This window comes from Channa argus, unplaced genomic scaffold, assembly GCF_033026475.1.
Source record: "Channa argus isolate prfri unplaced genomic scaffold, Channa argus male v1.0 Contig158, whole genome shotgun sequence".
In the NCBI taxonomy this organism is placed as follows: domain Eukaryota; kingdom Metazoa; phylum Chordata; class Actinopteri; order Anabantiformes; family Channidae; genus Channa; species Channa argus.
Genome location: NW_027125377.1, coordinates 26,870 through 46,484, shown reverse-complemented (window position 1 = coordinate 46,484; position 19,615 = coordinate 26,870). Strand labels below are relative to the sequence as shown.

Sequence of the window (19,615 nt, the reverse complement as noted above, 5' to 3'; positions counted from 1 at the left end):
GTAAAAGGGGTTGTCTCAGCTCTAACAATTAGAAAGGCAACACTTTTGGTTTTAGTACTACAAAGTTCGATAAAGATCCTTTCATCCCAAAACCCCTGAGGAGTAAACTTCCACGACCGTGGTATTCTTCTTGCTGGGAAGCTACGCTCTGAAGTAGCTCGTCAAAGTCGCCGATTTCTGTGGTGTAGCGGTTATCAAGTTCGCCTCACACGTGAAAGGTCCCTGGCCTGAAACCAGGCAGAAACACAATTGTTGTTATTTAAAGATGACATTAACATTCAAGCTGTGTCAGTCGGTTGACTAATGGTCGTCGTCGTTCAATTTCAGTTTTGAGTTACCTGTTGAGGAGTTCCTTTCCTGCAATTGCATGCCCTCTTCTTGGTGCACGCGATATGGCAAACAGCATGTGCAAATTGGTCAAAGAAATCGAAAAGGGTTATGCGAGACTACAGAAGAAAGTTAAGAACCAATTTCTAAACAGCCTCAGTTTGGACAAAGCCACCACATACTATTAATCGAAATAGAGACTTTCTCCAATGAAAAATAGCTGCACTTGCAGCAGCAGCCCTAGGATGTCAATTACAACAGGCGGAGATCCTGTCCACTATACTAACGAGGACTGGAACAGCACTGGGCCCGACCATGCCCCTGGTGTAGTTACGCTGTTCTGATGCCATTACTTTTAATCGCTCAAGGTTGGACAAAAATGCATCACTTGTCAAATTACGCCCCTACGTTCTCCGGCAATCTGCATTTGAAAAGGAACGTTACCTACGGGCCTGAATGTGAAAGCCTGCTTTTGCCTACGCTCTGAAGTAGCTCGTCAAAGTCGCCGGTATCTGTGGTGTAGCGGTTATTAAGTTTGCCTAACACGTGAAAGGTCCCTGGCCTGAAATCAGGCAGAAACACAATTGTTGTTATTTTAAGATGACATTTACACTCAAGCTGTGTCAGTGGGTTGACTAAGTTCTTACACATGCTTGCTCCGTAAAACAACCTGAAATCACAGAATGGCACACATAGAGACTACCTTCCAAACCGTCTTAAGTACAAAAACAAAAGGTTAGGGGACTCTTGGCATCGTACGCAAGACAGAGGTAATGTAATGCCGAAGCCCGGGATCGAACCAGGGACCTTTAGATCTTCAGTCTAACGCTCTCCCAACTGAGCTATTTTGGCACAACACCCGATGACTTCTTCTGGCCATCATTTGCAAATGCAAGCCTCCTCAACCAAGCCAAAGACGTATTGCGGGAAATTTCAACTGTCCGGGACAAAGGCAAAAAGACTCTCCCCGTCGGGGAATCGAACCCCGGTCTTCCACGTGACAGGCGGAGATACTGTCCACTATACTAACGAGGACTGGAAAAGCACTGCTCGTTTGCAGTCTCGCTAGAGTAGTCGCTGGACAAAGGCTGTGTGCCTTTGAATGAGCGGACCATTACTGGCTAAAGTTGCAATGGTCGTCGTTCAATTTCAGTTTTGAGTACCTGTTGAGGAGTTCCTTTCCTGCAATTGCATGCCCTCTTCTTGGTGCACGCGATATGGCAAACAGCATGTGCAAATTGGGCAAAGAAATCGAAAAGGGCAAGCAGCAAGTGCAAATTGGTCAAAGAAATCGAAAAGGGTTATGCGAGACTACAGAAGAAAGTTAAGAACCAATTTCTAAACAGCCTCGGTTTGGACAAAGCCACCACATACTATTAATCGAAATAGAGACTTTCTCCCATGAAAAATAGCTGCACTTGCAGCAGCAGCCCTAGGATGTCAATTACAAAAGGCGGAGATACTGTCCACTATACTAACGAGGACTGGAAAAGCACTGCCCCCGGCCATGCCACTGGTGTAGTTACGCCGTTCTGATGCCATTACTTTTACTCGCTCAAGGTTGGACAAAAATGAATCAATTGTCAAATTACGCTCCTACGTTCTCCGTCAATCTGCATTTGAAAAGGAACGTTACCTACGGGCCTGAATGTGAAAACCTGCTTTTGCCTGTTAGATCTTTTGCAGTCACTCCAGAGTAGTCGCCGAAAAAAGGCTGTGTCTTTGACAGAGCGGACGATTACTGGCTAAAGTTGCAATGGTCGTTATTCAATTTCAGTTTTGAGTACCTGTTGAGGAGTTCCTTTCCTGCAATTGGATGCCCTATTCTTGGTGCACGCAATATGGCAAACAGCATGTGCAAATTGGTCAAAGAAATCGAAAAGGGCAAGCAGCAAGTGCAAATTGGTCAAAGAAATCGAAAAGGGTTATGCGAGATTACAGAAGAAAGTTAAGAACCAATTTCTAAACAGCCTCAGCTTGGACAAAGCCACAACATACTATTAATTGAAATAGAGACTTTCTCCCATGAAAAATAGCTGCACTTGCAGCAGCAGCCCTAGGATGTCCATTACAACAGGCGGAGATACTGTCCACTATACTAATGAGGACTGGAACAGCACTGCCCCCGGCCATGCCCCTGGTGTAATTACGCCGTTCTGATGCCATTACTTTTACTCGCTCAAGGTTGGACAAAAAAGCATCACTTGTCAAATTACGCCCCTACGTTCTCCGGCAATCTGCATTTGAAAAGGAACGTTACCTACGGGCCTGAATATGAAAGCCTGCTTTTGCCTGTTAGATCATTTGCAGTCACTCCAGATTAGTCGCCGAAAAAAGGCTGTGTCTTTAACAGAACGGACAATTACTGGCTAAAGTTGCAATGGTCGTTATTCAATTTCAGTTTTGAGTATCTGTTGACTACAATTGCGCGCCCTCTTCTTGTTCGACGCGATATGGCAAACAGCATGTGCAAATTGGTCAAAGAAATCAAAAAGGGTTTTGCGAGACTACAGAAGATTGTTAAGAACCAATTTCTAAACAGCCTTTGTTTCTCCCATGAAAAACAGCTGCACTGAAGCAGCAGCCCTAGGATGTCAATTACCACAGCTTCAATCCCCTCTCCACGCTACACTGGCTTAGCATTGGACCGATCAGCCTCCACATATGAGCATGGTCCCCATTAAACTGACAAAGTACCTATTGTGCACTAGGATTTTGGAAAGCCCCTTAGAGTCGACCTTGCACGATAATGTGTCGCTTTGTGGTTAGATGCTACCCTCTGAAAGTAATACCCTACGTGGCTAAATTCTGTAGTGTAGTGGATATCACCTTGGCCTAACATGCATAAAGGTCCCTCGTTCGAAATCAGGCAGAAACCCTTTTGCTAACCATTATCATGTGCAGAGTCAGTCTGGGTGGATTGCCTTGTAAAAGGGGTTGTCTCAGCTCTAACAATTAGAAAGGCAACACTTTTAGTTTTAGTACTACAAAGTTCGATAAAGATCCTTTCATCCCAAAACCCCTGAGGAGTTAACTTCCACGACCGTGTTATTCTTCTTGCTGGGAAGCTCCGCTCTGAAGTAGCTCGTCAAAGTCGCCGATTTCTGTGGTGTAGCGGTTATCAAGTTCGCCTCACAGGTGAAAGGTCCCTGGCCTGAAACCAGGCAGAAACACAATTGTTGTTATTTTAAGATGACATTCACACTCAAGCTGTGTCAGTGGGTTGACTAAGTTCTTACACGTGCTTGCAATGGTCGTCGTTCAATTTCAGTTTTGAGTTACCTGTTGAGGAGTTCCTTTCCTGCAATTGCATGCCCTCTTCTTGGTGCACGCGATATGGCAAACAGCATGTGCAAATTGGTCAAAGAAATCGAAAAGGGTTATGCGAGACTACAGAAGAAAGTTAAGAACCAATTTCTAAACAGCTTCCGTTTGGACAAAGCCACCACATACTATTAATCGAAATAGAGACTTTCTCCAATGAAAAATAGCTGCACTTGCAGCAGCAGCCCTAGGATGTCAATTACAACAGGCGGAGATCCTGTCCACTATACTAACGAGGACTGGAACAGCACTGGGCCCGGCCATGCCCCTGGTGTAGTTACGCTGTTCTGATGCCATTACTTTTAATCGCTCAAGGTTGGAAAAAAATGCATCACTTGTCAAATCACGCCCCTACGTTCTCCGGCAATCTGCATTTGAAAAGGAACGTTACCTACGGGCCTGAATGTGAAAGCCTGCTTTTGCCTACGCTCTGAAGTAGCTCGTCAAAGTCGCCGGTATCTGTGGTGTAGCGGTTATTAAGTTTGCCTAACACGTGAAAGGTCCCTGGCCTGAAATCAGGCAGAAACACAATTGTTGTTATTTTAAGATGACATTTACACTCAAGCTGTGTCAGTGGGTTGACTAAGTTCTTACACATGCTTGCTCCGTAAAACAACCTGAAATCACAGAATGGCACACATAGAGACTACCTTCCAAACCGTCTTAAGTACAAAAACAAAAGGTTAGGGGACTCTTGGCATCGTACGCAAGACAGAGGTGGTGTAATGCCGAAGCCCGGGATCGAACCAGGGACCTTTAGATCTTCAGTCTAACGCTCTCCCAACTGAGCTATTTTGGCACAACACCCGATGACTTCTTCTGGCCATCATTTGGAAATGCAAGCCTCCTCAACCAAGACGAAGACGTATTGCGGAAAATTTCAACTGTCCGGGACAAAGGCAAAAAGACTCTCCCCGTCGGGGAATCAAACCCCGGTCTTCCGCGTGACAGGCGGAGATACTGTCCACTATACTAACGAGGACTGGAAAAGCACTGCTCGTTTGCAGTCACGCCAGAGTAGTCGCTGGACAAAGGCTGTGTGCCTTTGACTGAGCGGACTATTACTGGCTAAAGTTGCAATGGTCGTCGTTCAATTTCAGTTTTGAGTACCTGTTGAGGAGTTCCTTTCCTGCAATTGCATGCCCTCTTCTTGGTGCACGCGATATGGCAAACAGCATGTGCAAATTGGTCAAAGAAATCGAAAAGGGCAAGCAGCAAGTGCAAATTGGTCAAAGAAATCGAAAAGGGTTATGCGAGACTACAGAAGAAAGTTAAGAACCAATTTCTAAACAGCCTCGGTTTGGACAAAGCCACCACATACTATTAATCGAAATAGAGACTTTCTCCCATGAAAAATAGCTGCACTTGCAGCAGCAGCCCTAGGATGTCAATTACAACAGGCGGAGATACTGTCCACTATACTAACGAGGACTGGAACAGCACTGCCCCCGGCCATGCCCCTGGTGTAGTTACGCCGTTCTGATGCCATTACTTTTACTCGCTCAAGGTTGGACAAAAATGAATCAATTGTCAAATTTACGCTCCTACGTTCTCCGTCAATCTGCATTTGAAAAGGAACGTTACCTACGGGCCTGAATGTGAAAACCTGCTTTTGCCTGTTAGATCTTTTGCAGTCACTCCAGAGTAGTCGCCGAAAAAAGGCTGTGTCTTTGACAGAGCGGACGATTACTGGCTAAAGTTGCAATGGTCGTTATTCAATTTCAGTTTTGAGTATCTGTTGACTACAATTGCGCGCCCTCTTCTTGTTGGACGCGATATGGCAAACAGCATGTGCAAATTGGTCAAAGAAATCAAAAAGGGTTTTGCAAGACTACAGAAGATTGTTAAGTACCAATTTCTAAACAGCCTTTGTTTCTCCCATGAAAAACAGCTGCACTGAAGAAGCAGCCCTAGGATGTCAATTACCACAGCTTCAATCCCCTCTCCACGCTACACTGGCTTAGCATTGGACCGATCAGCCTCCACATATGAGCATGGTCCCCATTAAGCTGAGAAAGTACCTATTGTGCACTAGGATTTTGGAAAGCCCCTTAGAGTCGACCTTGCACGATAATGTGTCGCTTTGTGGTTAGATGCTACCCTCTGAAAGTAATGCCCTACGTGGCTAAATTCTGTAGTGTAGTGGATATCACCTTGGCCTAACATGCATAAAGGTCCCTCGTTCGAAATCAGGCAGAAACCCTTTTGCTATCCATTATCATGTGCACAGTCAGTCTGGGTGGATTGCCTTGTAAAAGGGGTTGTCTCAGCTCTAACAATTAGAAAGGCAACACTTTTGGTTTTAGTACTACAAAGTTCGATGAAGATCCTTTCATCCCAAAACCCCTGAGGATTAAACTTCCACGACCGTGGTATTCTTCTTGCTGGGAAGCTACGCTCTGAAGTAGCTCGTCAAAGTCGCCGATTTCTGTGGTGTAGCGGTTATCAAGTTCGCCTCAAACGTGAAAGGTCCCTGGCCTGAAACCAGGCAGAAACACAATTGTTGTTATTTAAAGATGACATTAACACTCAAGCTGTGTCAGTGGGTTGACTAATGGTCGTCGTCGTTCAATTTCAGTTTTGAGTTACCTGTTGAGGAGTTCCTTTCCTGCAATTGCATGCCCTCTTCTTAATGCACGCGATATGGTAAACAGCGTGTGCAAATTGGTCAAAGAAATCGAAAAGGGTTATGCGAGACTACAGAAGAAAGTTAAGAACCAATTTCTAAACAGCCTCAGTTTGGACAAAGCCACCACATACTATTAATCGAAATAGAGACTTTCTCCAATGAAAAATAGCTGCACTTGCAGCAGCAGCCCTAGGATGTCAATTACAACAGGCGGAGATCCTGTCCACTATACTAACGAGGACTGGAACAGCACTGGCCCCGGCCATGCCCCTGGTGTAGTTACGCTGTTCTGATGCCATTACTTTTAATCGCTCAAGGTTGGACAAAAATGCATCACTTGTCAAATTACGCCCCTACGTTCTCCGGCAATCTGCATTTGAAAAGGAACGTTACCTACGGGCCTGAATGTGAAAGCCTGCTTTTGCCTACGCTCTGAAGTAGCTCGTCAAAGTCGCCGGTATCTGTGGTGTAGCGGTTATTAAGTTTGCCTAACACGTGAAAGGTCCCTGGCCTGAAATCAGGCAGAAACACAATTGTTGTTATTTTAAGATGACATTTACACTCAAGCTGTGTCAGTGGGTTGACTAAGTTCTTACACATGCTTGCTCCGTAAAACAACCTGAAATCACAGAATGGCACACATAGAGACTACCTTCCAAACCGTCTTAAGTACAAAAACAAAAGGTTAGGGGACTCTTGGCATCGTACGCAAGACAGAGGTGGTGTAATGCCGAAACCCAGGATCGAACCAGGGACCTTTAGATCTTCAGTCTAACGCTCTCCCAACTGAGCTATTTTGGCACAACACCCGATGACTTCTTCTGGCCATCATTTGGAAATGCAAGCCTCCTCAACCAAGCCGAAGACGTATTGCGGGAAATTTCAACTGTCCGGGACAAAGGCAAAAAGACTCTCCCCGTCGGGGAATCGAACCCCGGTCTTCCGCGTGACAGGCGGAGATACTGTCCACTATACTAACGAGGACTGGAAAAGCACTGCTCGTTTGCAGTCACGCCAGAGTAGTCGCTGGACAAAGGCTGTGTGCCTTTGACTGAGCGGACCATTACTGGCTAAAGTTGCAATGGTCGTCGTTCAATTTCAGTTTTGAGTACCTGTTGAGGAGTTCCTTTCCTGCAATTGCATGCCCTCTTCTTGGTGCACGCGATATGGCAAACAGCATGTGCAAATTGGGCAAAGAAATCGAAAAGGGCAAGCAGCAAGTGCAAATTGGTCAAAGAAATCGAAAAGGGTTATGCGAGACTACAGAAGAAAGTTAAGAACCAATTTCTAAACAGCCTCGGTTTGGACAAAGCCACCACATACTATTAATCGAAATAGAGACTTTCTCCCATGAAAAATAGCTGCACTTGCAGCAGCAGCCCTAGGATGTCAATTACAAAAGGCGGAGATACTGTCCACTATACTAACGAGGACTGGAACAGCACTGCCCCCGGCCATGCCGCTGTTGTAGTTACGCCGTTCTGATGCCATTTCTTTTACTCGCTCAAGGTTGGACAAAAATGAATCAATTGTCAAATTACGCTCCTACGTTCTCCGTCAATCTGCATTTGAAAAGGAACGTTACCTACGGGCCTGAATGTGAAAACCTGCTTTTGCCTGTTAGATCTTTTGCAGTCACTCCAGAGTAGTCGCCGAAAAAAGGCTGTGTCTTTGACAGAGCGGACGATTACTGGCTAAAGTTGCAATGGTCGTCGTTCAATTTCAGTTTTGAGTATCTGTTGACTACAATTGCGCGCCCTCTTCTTGTTGGACGCGATATGGCAAACAGCATGTGCAAATTGGTCAAAGAAATCAAAAAGGGTTTTGCAAGACTACAGAAGATTGTTAAGTACCAATTTCTAAACAGCCTTTGTTTCTCCCATGAAAAACAGCTGCACTGAAGAAGCAGCCCTAGGATGTCAATTACCACAGCTTCAATCCCCTCTCCACGCTACACTGGCTTAGCATTGGACCGATCAGCCTCCACATATGAGCATGGTCCCCATTAAGCTGAGAAAGTACCTATTGTGCACTAGGATTTTGGAAAGCCCCTTAGAGTCGACCTTGCACGATAATGTGTCGCTTTGTGGTTAGATGCTACCCTCTGAAAGTAATGCCCTACGTGGCTAAATTCTGTAGTGTAGTGGATATCACCTTGGCCTAACATGCATAAAGGTCCCTCGTTCGAAATCAGGCAGAAACCCTTTTGCTATCCATTATCATGTGCACAGTCAGTCTGGGTGGATTGCCTTGTAAAAGGGGTTGTCTCAGCTCTAACAATTAGAAAGGCAACACTTTTGGTTTTAGTACTACAAAGTTCGATAAAGATCCTTTCATCCCAAAACCCCTGAGGAGTAAACTTCCACGACCGTGGTATTCTTCTTGCTGGGAAGCTACGCTCTGAAGTAGCTCGTCAAAGTCGCCGATTTCTGTGGTGTAGCGGTTATCAAGTTCGCCTCACACGTGAAAGGTCCCTGGCCTGAAACCAGGCAGAAACACAATTGTTGTTATTTAAAGATGACATTAACATTCAAGCTGTGTCAGTGGGTTGACTAATGGTCGTCGTCGTTCAATTTCAGTTTTGAGTTACCTGTTGAGGAGTTCCTTTCCTGCAATTGCATGCCCTCTTCTTGGTGCACGCGATATGGCAAACAGCATGTGCAAATTGGTCAAAGAAATCGAAAAGGGTTATGCGAGACTACAGAAGAAAGTTAAGAACCAATTTCTAAACAGCCTCAGTTTGGACAAAGCCACCACATACTATTAATCGAAATAGAGACTTTCTCCAATGAAAAATAGCTGCAATTGCAGCAGCAGCCCTAGGATGTCAATTACAACAGGCGGAGATCCTGTCCACTATACTAACGAGGACTGGAACAGCACTGGCCCCGGCCATGCCCCTGGTGTAGTTACGCTGTTCTGATGCCATTACTTTTAATCGCTCAAGGTTGGACAAAAATGCATCACTTGTCAAATTACACCCCTACGTTCTCCAGCACTCTGCATTTGAAAAGGAACGTTACCTACGGGCCTGAATGTGAAAGCCTACTTTTGCCTACGCTCTGAAGTAGCTCGTCAAAGTCGCCGGTATCTGTGGTGTAGCGGTTATCAAGTTTGCCTCGCACGTGAAAGGTCCCTGGCCTGAAATCAGGCATAAACACAATTGTTGTTATTTTAAGATGACATTTACACTCAAGCTGTGTCAGTGGGTTGACTAAGTTCTTACACATGCTTGCTCCGTAAAACAACCTGAAATCACAGAATGGCACACATAGAGACTACCTTCCAAACCGTCTTAAGTACAAAAACAAAAGGTTAGGGGACTCTTGGCATCGTACGCAAGACAGAGGTGGTGTAATGCCAAAGCCCGGGATCGAACCAGGGACCTTTAGATCTTCAGTCTAACGCTCTCCCAACTGAGCTACTTTGGCACAACACCCGATGATTTCTTCTGGCCATCATTTGGAAATGCAAGCCTCCTCAACCAAGCCGAAGACTTATTGCGGGAAATTTCAACTGTCCGGGACAAAGGCAAAAAGACTCTCCCCGTCGGGGAATCGAACCCCGGTCTTCCGCGTGACAGGCGGAGATACTGTCCACTATACTAACGAGGACTGGAAAAGCACTGCTCGTTTGCAGTCACGCCAGAGTAGTCGCTGGACAAAGGCTGTGTGCCTTTGACTGAGCGGACCATTACTGGCTAAAGTTGCAATGGTCGTCGTTCAATTTCAGTTTTGAGTACCTGTTGAGGAGTTCCTTTCCTGCAATTGCATGCCCTCTTCTTGGTGCACGCGATATGGCAAACAGCATGTGCAAATTGGTCAAAGAAATCGAAAAGGGAAACAGCAAGTGCAAATTGGTCAAAGAAATCGAAAAGGGTTATGCGAGACTACAGAAGAAAGTTAAGAACCAATTTCTAAACAGCCTCAGTTTGGACAAAGCCACCACATACTATTAATCGAAATAGAGACTTTCTCCCATGAAAAATAGCTGCACTTGCAGCAGCAGCCCTAGGATGTCAATTACAACAGGCGGAGATACTGTCCACTATACTAACGAGGACTGGAACAGCACTGCCCCCGGCCATGCCCCTGGTGTAGTTACGCCGTTCTGATGCCATTACTTTTACTCGCTCAAGGTTGGACAAAAATGAATCAATTGTCAAATTACGCTCCTACGTTCTCCGTCAATCTGCATTTGAAAAGGAACGTTACCTACGGGCCTGAATGTGAAAACCTGCTTTTGCCTGTTAGATCTTTTGCAGTCACTCCAGAGTAGTCGCCGAAAAAAGGCTGTGTCTTTGACAGAGCGGACGATTACTGGTTAAAGTTGCAATGGTCGTTAATCAATTTCAGTTTTGAGTATCTGTTGACTACAATTGCGCGCCCTCTTCTTGTTGGACGCGATATGGCAAACAGCATGTGCAAATTGGTCAAAGAAATCAAAAAGGGTTTTGCGAGACTACAGAAGATTGTTAAGAACCAATTTCTAAACAGCCTTTGTTTCTCCCATGAAAAACAGCTGCACTGAAGAAGCAGCCCTAGGATGTCAATTACCACAGCTTCAATCCCCTCTCCACGCTACACTGGCTTAGCATTGGACCGATCAGCCTCCACATATGAGCATGGTCCCCATTAAGCTGAGAAAGTACCTATTGTGCACTAGGATTTTGGAAAGCCCCTTAGAGTCGACCTTGCACGATAATGTGTCGCTTTGTGGTTAGATGCTACCCTCTGAAAGTAATGCCCTACGTGGCTAAATTCTGTAGTGTAGTGGATATCACCTTGGCCTAACATGCATAAAGGTCCCTCGTTCGAAATCAGGCAGAAACCCTTTTGCTATCTATTATCATGTGCACAGTCAGTCTGGGTGGATTGCCTTGTAAAAGGGGTTGTCTCAGCTCTAACAATTAGAAAGGCAACACTTTTGGTTTTAGTACTACAAAGTTCGATAAAGATCCTTTCATCCCAAAACCCCTGAGGATTAAACTTCCACGACCGTGGTATTCTTCTTGCTGGGAAGCTACGCTCTGAAGTAGCTCGTCAAAGTCGCCGATTTCTGTGGTGTAGCGGTTATCAAGTTCGCCTCAAACGTGAAAGGTCCCTGGCCTGAAACCAGGCAGAAACACAATTGTTGTTATTTAAAGATGACATTAACACTCAAGCTGTGTCAGTGGGTTGACTAATGGTCGTCGTCGTTCAATTTCAGTTTTGAGTTACCTGTTGAGGAGTTCCTTTCCTGCAATTGCATGCCCTCTTCTTGGTGCACGCGATATGGCAAACAGCATGTGCAAATTGGTCAAAGAAATCGAAAAGGGTTATGCGAGACTACAGAAGAAAGTTAAGAACCAATTTCTAAACAGCCTCAGTTTGGACAAAGCCACCACATACTATTAATCGAAATAGAGACTTTCTCCAATGAAAAATAGCTGCACTTGCAGCAGCAGCCCTAGGATGTCAATTACAACAGGCGGAGATCCTGTCCACTATACTAACGAGGACTGGAACAGCACTGGGCCCGGCCATGCCCCTGGTGTAGTTACGCTGTTCTGATGCCATTACTTTTAATCGCTCAAGGTTGGACAAAAATGCATCACTTGTCAAATTACGCCCCTACGTTCTCCGGCAATCTGCATTTGAAAAGGAACGTTACCTACGGGCCTGAATGTGAAAGCCTGCTTTTTCCTACGCTCTGAAGTAGCTCGTCAAAGTCGCCGGTATCTGTGGTGTAGCGGTTATTAAGTTTGCCTAACACGTGAAAGGTCCCTGGCCTGAAATCAGGCAGAAACACAATTGTTGTTATTTTAAGATGACATTTACACTCAAGCTGTGTCAGTGGGTTGACTAAGTTCTTACACATGCTTGCTCCGTAAAACAACCTGAAATCACAGAATGGCACACATAGAGACTACCTTCCAAACCGTCTTAAGTACAAAAACAAAAGGTTAGGGGACTCTTGGCATCGTACGCAAGACAGAGGTGGTGTAATGCCGAAGCCCGGGATCGAACCAGGGACCTTTAGATCTTCAGTCTAACGCTCTCTCAACTGAGCTATTTTGGCACAACACCCGATGACTTCTTCTGGCCATCATTTGGAAATGCAAGCCTCCTCAACCAAGCCGAAGACGTATTGCGGGAAATTTCAACTGTCCGGGACAAAGGCAAAAAGACTCTCCCCGTCGGGGAATCGAACCCCGGTCTTCCGCGTGACAGGCGGAGATACTGTCCACTATACTAACGAGGACTGGAAAAGCACTACTCGTTTGCAGTCACGCCAGAGTAGTCGCTGGACAAAGGCTGTGTGCCTTTGACTGAGCGGACCATTACTGGCTAAAGTTGCAATGGTCGTCGTTCAATTTCAGTTTTGAGTACCTGTTGAGGAGTTCCTTTCCTGCAATTGCATGCCCTCTTCTTGGTGCACGCGATATGGCAAACAGCATGTGCAAATTGGTCAAAGAAATCGAAAAGGGCAAGCAGCAAGTGCAAATTGGTCAAAGAAATCGAAAAGGGTTATGCGAGACTACAGAAGAAAGTTAAGAACCAATTTCTAAACAGCCTCGGTTTGGACAAAGCCACCACATACTATTAATCGAAATAGAGACTTTCTCCCATGAAAAATAGCTGCACTTGCAGCAGCAGCCCTAGGATGTCAATTACAAAAGGCGGAGATACTGTCCACTATACTAACGAGGACTGGAACAGCACTGCCCCCGGCCATGCCCCTGTTGTAGTTACGCCGTTCTGATGCCATTACTTTTACTCGCTCAAGGTTGGACAAAAATGAATCAATTGTCAAATTACGCTCCTACGTTCTCCGTCAATCTGCATTTGAAAAGGAACGTTACCTACGGGCCTGAATGTGAAAACCTGCTTTTGCCTGTTAGATCTTTTGCAGTCACTCCAGAGTAGTCGCCGAAAAAAGGCTGTGTCTTTGACAGAGCGGACGATTACTGGCTAAAGTTGCAATGGTCGTTATTCCATTTCAGTTTTGAGTATCTGTTGACTACAATTGCGCGCCCTCTTCTTGTTGGACGCGATATGGCAAACAGCATGTGCAAATTGGTCAAAGAAATCAAAAAGGGTTTTGCGAGACTACAGAAGATTGTTAAGAACCAATTTCTAAACAGCCTTTGTTTCTACCATGAAAAACAGCTGCACTGAAGAAGCAGCCCTACGATGTCAATTACCACAGCTTCAATCCCCTCTCCACGCTACACTGGCTTAGCATTGGACCGATCAGCCTCCACATATGAGCATGGTCCCCATTAAGCTGAGAAAGTACCTATTGTGCACTAGGATTTTGGAAAGCCCCTTAGAGTCGACCTTGCACGATAATGTGTCGCTTTGTGGTTAGATGCTACCCTCTGAAAGTAATGCCCTACGTGGCTAAATTCTGTAGTGTAGTGGATATCACCTTGGCCTAACATGCATAAAGGTCCCTCGTTCGAAATCAGGCAGAAACCCTTTTGCTATCCATTATCATGTGCACAGTCAGTCTGGGTGGATTGCCTTGTAAAAGGGGTTGTCTCAGCTCTAACAATTAGAAAGGCAACACTTTTGGTTTTAGTACTACAAAGTTCGATAAAGATCCTTTCATCCCAAAACCCCTGAGGAGTAAACTTCCACGACCGTGGTATTCTTCTTGCTGGGAAGCTACGCTCTGAAGTAGCTCGTCAAAGTCGCCGATTTCTGTGGTGTAGCGGTTATCAAGTTCGCCTCACACGTGAAAGGTCCCTGGCCTGAAACCAGGCAGAAACACAATTGTTGTTATTTAAAGATGACATTAACATTCAAGCTGTGTCAGTGGGTTGACTAATGGTCGTCGTCGTTCAATTTCAGTTTTGAGTTACCTGTTGAGGAGTTCCTTTCCTGCAATTGCATGCCCTCTTCTTGGTGCACGCGATATGGCAAACAGCATGTGCAAATTGGTCAAAGAAATCGAAAAGGGTTATGCGAGACTACAGAAGAAAGTTAAGAACCAATTTCTAAACAGCCTCAGTTTGGACAAAGCCACCACATACTATTAATCGAAATAGAGACTTTCTCCAATGAAAAATAGCTGCACTTGCAGCAGCAGCCCTAGGATGTCAATTACAACAGGCGGAGATCCTGTCCACTATACTAACGAGGACTGGAACAGCACTGGGCCCGACCATGCCCCTGGTGTAGTTACGCTGTTCTGATGCCATTACTTTTAATCGCTCAAGGTTGGACAAAAATGCATCACTTGTCAAATTACGCCCCTACGTTCTCCGGAAATCTGCATTTGAAAAGGAACGTTACCTAAGGGCCTGAATGTGAAAGCCTGCTTTTGCCTACGCTCTGAAGTAGCTCGTCAAAGTCGCCGGTATCTGTGGTGTAGCGGTTATTAAGTTTGCCTAACATGTGAAAGGTCCCTGGCCTGAAATCAGGCAGAAACACAATTGTTGTTATTTTAAGATGACATTTACACTCAAGCTGTGTCAGTGGGTTGACTAAGTTCTTACACATGCTTGCTCCGTAAAACAACCTGAAATCACAGAATGGCACACATAGAGACTACCTTCCAAACCGTCTTAAGTACAAAAACAAAAGGTTAGGGGACTCTTGGCATCGTACGCAAGACAGAGGTGGTGTAATGCCGAAGCCCGGGATCGAACCAGGGACCTTTAGATCTTCAGTCTAACGCTCTCCCAACTGAGCTATTTTGGCACAACACCCGATGACTTCTTCTGGCCATCATTTGGAAATGCAAGCCTCCTCAACCCAGCCGAAGACGTATTGCGGGAAATTTCAACTGTCCGGGACAAAGGCAAAAAGACTCTCCCCGTCGGGGAATCGAACCCCGGTCTTCCGCGTGACAGGCGGAGACACTGTCCACTATACTAACGAGGACTGGAAAAGCTCTGCTCGTTTGCAGTCACCCCAGAGTAGTCGCTGGACAAAGGCTGTGTGCCTTTGACTGAGCGGACCATTACTGGCTAAAGTTGCAATGGTCGTCGTTCAATTTCAGTTTTGAGTACCTGTTGAGGAGTTCCTTTCCTGCAATTGCATGCCCTCTTCTTGGTGCACGCGATATGGCAAACAGCATGTGCAAATTGGTCAAAGAAATCGAAAAGGGCAAGCAGCAAGTGCAAATTGGTCAAAGAAATCGAAAAGGGTTATGCGAGACTACAGAAGAAAGTTAAGAACCAATTTCTAAACAGCCTCGGTTTGGACAAAGCCACCACATACTATTAATCGAAATAGAGACTTTCTCCCATGAAAAATAGCTGCACTTGCAGCAGCAGCCCTAGGATGTCAATTACAAAAGGCGGAGATACTGTCCACTATACTAACGAGGACTGGAACAGCACTGCCCCCGGCCATGCCCCTGGTGTAGTTACGCCGTTCTGATGCCATTACTTTTAATCGCTCAAGGTTGGACAAAAATGAATCAATTGTCAAATTACGCTCCTACGTTCTCCGTCAATCTGCATTTGAAAAGGAACGTTACCTACGGGCCTGAATGTGAAAACCTGCTTTTGCCTGTTAGATCTTTTGCAGTCACTCCAGAGTAGTCGCCGAAAAAAGGCTGTGTCTTTGACAGAGCGGACGATTACTGGCTAAAGTTGCAATGGTCGTTATTCAATTTCAGTTTTGAGTATCTGTTGACTACAATTGCGCGCCCTCTTCTTGTTGGACGCGATATGGCAAACAGCATGTGCAAATTGGTCAAAGAAATCAAAAAGGGTTTTGCGAGACTACAGAAGATTGTTAAGAACCAATTTCTAAACAGCCTTTGTTTCTCCCATGAAAAACAGCTGCACTGAAGAAGCAGCCCTACGATGTCAATTACCACAGCTTCAATCCCCTCTCCACGCTACACTGGCTTAGCATTGGACCGATCAGCCTCCACATATGAGCATGGTCCCCATTAAGCTGAGAAAGTACCTATTGTGCACTAGGATTTTGGAAAGCCCCTTAGAGTCGACCTTGCACGATAATGTGTCGCTTTGTGGTTAGATGCTACCCTCTGAAAGTAATGCCCTACGTGGCTAAATTCTGTAGTGTAGTGGATATCACCTTGGCCTAACATGCATAAAGGTCCCTCGTTCGAAATCAGGCAGAAACCCTTTTGCTATCCATTATCATGTGCACAGTCAGTCTGGGTGGATTGCCTTGTAAAAGGGGTTGTCTCAGCTCTAACAATTAGAAAGGCAACACTTTTGGTTTTAGTACTACAAAGTTCGATAAAGATCCTTTCATCCCAAAACCCCTGAGGATTAAACTTCCACGACCGTGGTATTCTTCTTGCTGGGAAGCTACGCTCTGAAGTAGCTCGTCAAAGTCGCCGATTTCTGTGGTGTAGCGGTTATCAAGTTCGCCTCAAACGTGAAAGGTCCCTGGCCTGAAACCAGGCAGAAACACAATTGTTGTTATTTAAAGATGACATTAACACTCAAGCTGTGTCAGTGGGTTGACTAATGGTCGTCGTCGTTCAATTTCAGTTTTGAGTTACCTGTTGAGGAGTTCCTTTCCTGCAATTGCATGCCCTCTTCTTAATGCACGCGATATGGTAAACAGCGTGTGCAAATTGGTCAAAGAAATCGAAAAGGGTTATGCGAGACTACAGAAGAAAGTTAAGAACCAATTTCTAAACAGCCTCAGTTTGGACAAAGCCACCACATACTATTAATCGAAATAGAGACTTTCTCCAATGAAAAATAGCTGCACTTGCAGCAGCAGCCCTAGGATGTCAATTACAACAGGCGGAGATCCTGTCCACTATACTAACGAGGACTGGAACAGCACTGGCCCCGGCCATGCCCCTGGTGTAGTTACGCTGTTCTGATGCCATTACTTTTAATCGCTCAAGGTTGGACAAAAATGCATCACTTGTCAAATTACGCCCCTACGTTCTCCGGCAATCTGCATTTGAAAAGGAACGTTACCTACGGGCCTGAATGTGAAAGCCTGCTTTTGCCTACGCTCTGAAGTAGCTCGTCAAAGTCGCCGGTATCTGTGGTGTAGCGGTTATTAAGTTTGCCTAACACGTGAAAGGTCCCTGGCCTGAAATCAGGCAGAAACACAATTGTTGTTATTTTAAGATGACATTTACACTCAAGCTGTGTCAGTGGGTTGACTAAGTTCTTACACATGCTTGCTCCGTAAAACAACCTGAAATCACAGAATGGCACACATAGAGACTACCTTCCAAACCGTCTTAAGTACAAAAACAAAAGGTTAGGGGACTCTTGGCATCGTACGCAAGACAGAGGTGGTGTAATGCCAAAACCCGGGATCGAACCAGGGACCTTTAGATCTTCAGTCTAACGCTCTCCCAACTGAGCTATTTTGGCACAACACCCGATGACTTCTTCTGGCCATCATTTGGAAATGCAAGCCTCCTCAACCAAGCCGAAGACGTATTGCGGGAAATTTCAACTGTCCGGGACAAAGGCAAAAAGACTCTCCCCGTCGGGGAATCGAACCCCGGTCTTCCGCGTGACAGGCGGAGATACTGTCCACTATACTAACGAGGACTGGAAAAGCACTGCTCGTTTGCAGTCACGCCAGAGTAGTCGCTGGACAAAGGCTGTGTGCCTTTGACTGAGCGGACCATTACTGGCTAAAGTTGCAATGGTCGTCGTTCAATTTCAGTTTTGAGTACCTGTTGAGGAGTTCCTTTCCTGCAATTGCATGCCCTCTTCTTGGTGCACGCCATATGGCAAACAGCATGTGCAAATTGGGCAAAGAAATCGAAAAGGGCAAGCAGCAAGTGCAAATTGGTCAAAGAAATCGAAAAGGGTTATGCGAGACTACAGAAGAAAGTTAAGAACCAATTTCTAAACAGCCTCGGTTTGGACAAAGCCACCACATACTATTAATCGAAATAGAGACTTTCTCCCATGAAAAATAGCTGCACTTGCAGCAGCAGCCCTAGGATGTCAATTACAAAAGGCGGAGATACTGTCCACTATACTAACGAGGACTGGAACAGCACTGCCCCCGGCCATGCCGCTGTTGTAGTTACGCCGTTCTGATGCCATTTCTTTTACTCGCTCAAGGTTGGACAAAAATGAATCAATTGTCAAATTACGCTCCTACGTTCTCCGTCAATCTGCATTTGAAAAGGAACGTTACCTACGGGCCTGAATGTGAAAACCTGCTTTTGCCTGTTAGATCTTTTGCAGTCACTCCAGAGTAGTCGCCGAAAAAAGGCTGTGTCTTTGACAGAGCGGACGATTACTGGCTAAAGTTGCAATGGTCGTTATTCAATTTCAGTTTTGAGTATCTGTTGACTACAATTGCGCGCCCTCTTCTTGTTGGACGCGATATGGCAAACAGCATGTGCAAATTGGTCAAAGAAATCAAAAAGGGTTTTGCGAGACTACAGAAGATTGTTAAGAACCAATTTCTAAACAGCCTTTGTTTCTCCCATGAAAAACAGCTGCACTGAAGAAGCAGCCCTAGGATGTCAATTACCACAGCTTCAATCCCCTCTCCACGCTACACTGGCTTAGCATTGGACCGATCAGCCTCCACATATGAGCATGGTCCCCATTAAGCTGAGAAAGTACCTATTGTGCACTAGGATTTTGGAAAGCCCCTTAGAGTCGACCTTGCACGATAATGTGTCGCTTTGTGGTTAGATGCTACCCTCTGAAAGTAATGCCCTACGTGGCTAAATTCTGTAGTGTAGTGGATATCACCTTGGCCTAACATGCATAAAGGTCCCTCGTTCGAAATCAGGCAGAAACCCTTTTGCTATCCATTATCATGTGCACAGTCAGTCTGGGTGGATTGCCTTGTAAAAGGGGTTGTCTCAGCTCTAACAATTAGAAAGGCAACACTTTTGGTTTTAGTACTACAAAGTTCGATAAAGATCCTTTCATCCCAAAACCCCTGAGGAGTAAACTTCCACGACCGTGGTATTCTTCTTGCTGGGAAGCTACGCTCTGAAGTAGCTCGTCAAAGTCGCCGATTTCTGTGGTGTAGCGGTTATCAAGTTCGCCTCACACGTGAAAGGTCCCTGGCCTGAAACCAGGCAGAAACACAATTGTTGTTATTTTAAGATGACATTCACACTCAAGCTGTGTCAGTGGGTTGACTAAGTTCTTACACATGCTTGCAATGGTCGTCGTTCAATTTCAGTTTTGAGTTACCTGTTGAGGAGTTCCTTTCCTGCAATTGCATGCCCTCTTCTTGGTGCACGCGATATGGCAAACAGCATGTGCAAATTGGTCAAAGAAATCGAAAAGGGTTATGCGAGACTACAGAAGAAAGTTAAGAACCAATTTCTAAACAGCCTCAGTTTGGACAAAGCCACCACATACTATTAATCGAAATAGAGACTTTCTCCAATGAAAAATAG

The 19,615-nt window shown here is 45.4% G+C and overlaps 10 non-coding genes across 10 annotated transcripts; all 10 read right to left on the bottom strand.

Annotated features, from left to right (window-relative positions):
• Nucleotides 1–1,106: 1,106 nt before the first annotated feature.
• Nucleotides 1,107–1,179, bottom strand: trnaf-gaa (transfer RNA phenylalanine (anticodon GAA)). The gene has a single exon. It is a non-coding gene; the product is annotated as a tRNA-Phe (tRNA).
• Nucleotides 1,180–4,377: 3,198 nt separating this feature from the next.
• trnaf-gaa (transfer RNA phenylalanine (anticodon GAA)) lies at nt 4,378–4,450 on the bottom strand. The gene has a single exon. It is a non-coding gene; the product is annotated as a tRNA-Phe (tRNA).
• Nucleotides 4,451–7,192: 2,742 nt separating this feature from the next.
• Nucleotides 7,193–7,264, bottom strand: trnad-guc (transfer RNA aspartic acid (anticodon GUC)). The gene has a single exon. It is a non-coding gene; the product is annotated as a tRNA-Asp (tRNA).
• Nucleotides 7,265–9,638: 2,374 nt separating this feature from the next.
• On the bottom strand, nt 9,639–9,711 carry trnaf-gaa (transfer RNA phenylalanine (anticodon GAA)). Its single transcript has one exon. It is a non-coding gene; the product is annotated as a tRNA-Phe (tRNA).
• A 111-nt stretch (nt 9,712–9,822) lies between these two features.
• Nucleotides 9,823–9,894, bottom strand: trnad-guc (transfer RNA aspartic acid (anticodon GUC)). Its single transcript has one exon. It is a non-coding gene; the product is annotated as a tRNA-Asp (tRNA).
• A 2,557-nt stretch (nt 9,895–12,451) lies between these two features.
• Nucleotides 12,452–12,523, bottom strand: trnad-guc (transfer RNA aspartic acid (anticodon GUC)). The gene has a single exon. It is a non-coding gene; the product is annotated as a tRNA-Asp (tRNA).
• A 2,374-nt stretch (nt 12,524–14,897) lies between these two features.
• trnaf-gaa (transfer RNA phenylalanine (anticodon GAA)) lies at nt 14,898–14,970 on the bottom strand. The gene has a single exon. It is a non-coding gene; the product is annotated as a tRNA-Phe (tRNA).
• A 111-nt stretch (nt 14,971–15,081) lies between these two features.
• On the bottom strand, nt 15,082–15,153 carry trnad-guc (transfer RNA aspartic acid (anticodon GUC)). Its single transcript has one exon. It is a non-coding gene; the product is annotated as a tRNA-Asp (tRNA).
• Nucleotides 15,154–17,527: 2,374 nt separating this feature from the next.
• On the bottom strand, nt 17,528–17,600 carry trnaf-gaa (transfer RNA phenylalanine (anticodon GAA)). The gene has a single exon. It is a non-coding gene; the product is annotated as a tRNA-Phe (tRNA).
• A 111-nt stretch (nt 17,601–17,711) lies between these two features.
• trnad-guc (transfer RNA aspartic acid (anticodon GUC)) lies at nt 17,712–17,783 on the bottom strand. The gene has a single exon. It is a non-coding gene; the product is annotated as a tRNA-Asp (tRNA).
• Between the last annotated feature and the right edge of the window lie 1,832 nt (nt 17,784–19,615).